At 46.5% G+C, this 3,106-nt stretch overlaps 1 long non-coding RNA gene across 2 annotated transcripts; it reads left to right on the top strand.

The window, feature by feature from the left end:
* The first annotated feature begins 801 nt into the window (after nt 1–801).
* LOC309341531 lies at nt 802–2,789 on the top strand. 2 transcript variants are annotated; one of them, XR_014156376.1, is made up of 2 exons: nt 802–1,119; nt 2,549–2,789. It is a non-coding gene; the product is annotated as an uncharacterized lncRNA (long non-coding RNA). The 2 variants fall into 2 exon arrangements; XR_014156377.1 differs by having other exon boundaries at nt 2,430–2,789.
* Nucleotides 2,790–3,106: the final 317 nt, after the last annotated feature.

Below are 3,106 nucleotides of genomic sequence, written 5' to 3'. Positions count from 1 at the left end.
CATTTGTCCGCAGACAATTTTTCCAGTTCATGTAACCAGCATGGCTAAGACACTTCTGGCAAAACCAGGGCAGCGCACGGAAACACTGTTTACCTTCCTGCTATTTACAGTGGTACCTCGGGTTAAGTACTTAATCCGTTCCGGAGGTCCATTCTTAACCTGAAACTGTTCTTAACCTGAAGCACCACTTTAGCTAATGGGGCCTCCTGCTGCCGTTGCGCCGCCGGAGCGCAATTTCTGTTCTTATCCTGAAGCAAAGTTCTTAACCCGAGGTAATATTTCTGGGTTAGCGGAGTCTGTAACCTGAAGCGTATGTAACCTGAAGCGTATGTAACCCGAGGTACCACTGTATCTACTTGCACTTTGACGTGCTTTCGAACTGCTAGGTAGACAGGAGCAGGGACCGAGCAACGGGAGCTCACCCCATCGTGGGGATTCGAACCACCGACCTTCTGATCGGCAAGTCCTAGGCTCTGTGGTTTACACCACAGCGCTACCCACATCCCTTTTTTAAAATAAGATGTCCCTATTTTCATTGGAGAAAAGTTGGAGGGCATCGTGCCATGCTAGAAGGGACACCTGCCTCATTTCTGTGTGTTCTGCTAAGCGCCCGCAGGAGCGCAGCCAAGGGGTGAGGAGTTGGCAACCCTGCGCCTCCTTAACTTGCATTCCAGTTTTGCCACTTTAGCAGCAGCGGCAGGGAGTCGGGAAGGGGCTGTGGCGCCAAAGCCCTGTGCTGATTCCAGGAGTTTTGCAAAGCGCGAAAAAGGCATGTCTGTGCTCCTTCGGGGAAAAGGCAGCGTCCTGGCGACTCCCACCCTGACGTAACTGATCATTTTAATTCCCACAAGCTGGATTTATTGAAGCATTTACAGTGACTCACAAGGATTGCTTTCAAAGGCTGAGCGGCGGCTGCACTCACCAGGACAAAAGGCAACAGCGGCTGGGGCAAGCAGCTCAGATGTCTTGTATTCTCCCCTCCTCCTGTGGTGTGGTTTACACTGACAGCACTCTTTCTGGTTATTCCTTTATAGTTCTGGGCCAAAGCACTTGGAATTAAGAGAAGCCTGGCGGAATTAAGGAATCCCTGCCTGTCCACAGACCCAGTGCGCAAGATGGGTAAGGTGATTTGTCGCTTTATTTTAAGCAGGCCACAATCTGCCATTGTTAAGAGCATGCAAACTTTTAGAGCCGCACAGAATTATTGGCCGCAGGTCGGCGCAAGTGCCGGTGTTTCAGTTACACAGGATTCTTTGCAATGCCCCCCGGTCAGAAGCCCAGGGAAGGGGTGAGAAAATTCCCTGTCCTGGCTAGAATTCTGGTGCCAAGAGATCATGGAAAGTCTACTCAGCCATGTAAAAAACAAAAAAGGGGTAGGGGCATAGTTGGTGCTGGAACACATGCTGAATGCCCCAAATTTGACATCTGGCATTCCTATTAAAAAATAATAATCAGGTAGCATCAGGTGATGTGAAAGACCCTGGAGAATGACGGCTGCCAGTCTGAGCTGGCAGTAGTGCGCAATTGTCTGGCCAGGTATAATACAGGAGCTTCCTGTGTTCCTAAAACTTATACCTAATGAAAATTAAAAGTTTTCTCTCCTGGGCTTGAGCTGACATGTGTAAGGCATGAGAAACTGATAGAACAAACACCAGCATGTTTGTGCATTTTTGTGTGTGTGTTTGTATCAAAGTGGCAAACCACAGACCTGCCACTTGCCGCTGCCTCCCTGTGACTCTGTTGTCTGATGGCGAGGCACCCGCAGGGGCAACAACTGCCTGCTTTGTATAGGAAATTATTAATTCCCTCTTGTGCCTGACACTACCACCCCACCCCCCACCTGGCACGCTCAGCGCAAACATCCTTCACTTTCAGAACTTTGCAGGAAGCAAAGGGCTCCTTAGCCGACGGCTTGCCAATCAGAAGGTCGGCAGTTCGAATCCCCACGACAGGGTGAGCTCTCGTTGTTCTGTCCCTGCTCCTGCCAACCTAGCAGTTTGAAAGCATGTCAGTGCAAGTAGACAAATAGGTACCACTCCGGTGGGAAGGTAAACGGCGTTTCCGTGTGCTGCTCTGGTTCTCCAGAAGCGGCTTAGTCATGCTGGCCACAAGACCCGGAAGATGTATGCCGGCTCCCTTGCCCAGTAAAGGCTCTTGACATTTTCGAATTAAAAAATAATAGTGCTAAGTTCATAGGTATGTCTGCTGTCTTACTCCTTTAATTTTTTTAAAATAATAATAATAATAATAATAATAATAATAATAATAATAATAATAATTAATAATAATTTATTATTTATACCCCGCCCATCTGGCTGAGTTTCCCCAGCCACCCTGGGAAAAATTTTTACGGTGCAAAATTGCTTTGGGTGTTTTATGGGCTACCCAATCAGTACTATGCATAGCTTGGCTTTCCTTCAATTTTGCAGGACCATCAGCGGCATTGCTTTTCCTGTTTCCCAGAGTTCGGCCCGGGAAAGTTTTCCTTGAATTGAATGCAGTTAGGGATGAACTAATCTCTCGTTTTTGGTTCCTCTCGTTTTTCCAGTCCGACTCCGATTGCTGCACCGAGTGAATCGAACTTAAGAATACATACAAAATAGAGCAAGTGGAACAAGTGACTGACTTCTCTTTTGTTTGGCATGAAGAAAGCTTTGGAGTTCAACAGAGCTCTTTCTCAGCAAGGATTGGGGGAGTGGGGCAGGTTTGATTCAATTCACATTTATAGGTGAACTTACCTCATCTGCATTTTCTGAATCTGCAAACCAAAACACAGCTGTTCTTCGAAATCCAAACGTTTCTGATTTTTTGCAGTGAAGTTCTCCAGCTGACTAATATGTACAAAAAGGCATATGTACAAAAAGGGTAAATTGTGCATATATATATATACACACACACATACACAATTCACCTGTTAGGTTGTGGGTGAACATATCAGACGACACAGCGATTCTTCAAACAGCTCTTGTTTATTCACAGGCCAGAACTGAACTGAACTGAAGGGTTCGGCCAACCTGCTTATATAGATCTCAACTACAAAGCAACAGTAACAACTTTCTGTAACTATCCAATCACTGAACGTCACTTTCAATTCCTTATTTGCATA

The sequence above is a fragment of the Podarcis erhardii genome (genome assembly GCF_964252035.2).
Source record: "Podarcis erhardii genome assembly, chromosome: 5".
In the NCBI taxonomy this organism is placed as follows: Eukaryota; Metazoa; Chordata; class Lepidosauria; order Squamata; family Lacertidae; genus Podarcis; species Podarcis erhardii.
Note: the sequence above shows the minus strand (reverse complement) of the source record. Positions and strands in the feature narration are given on the sequence as shown.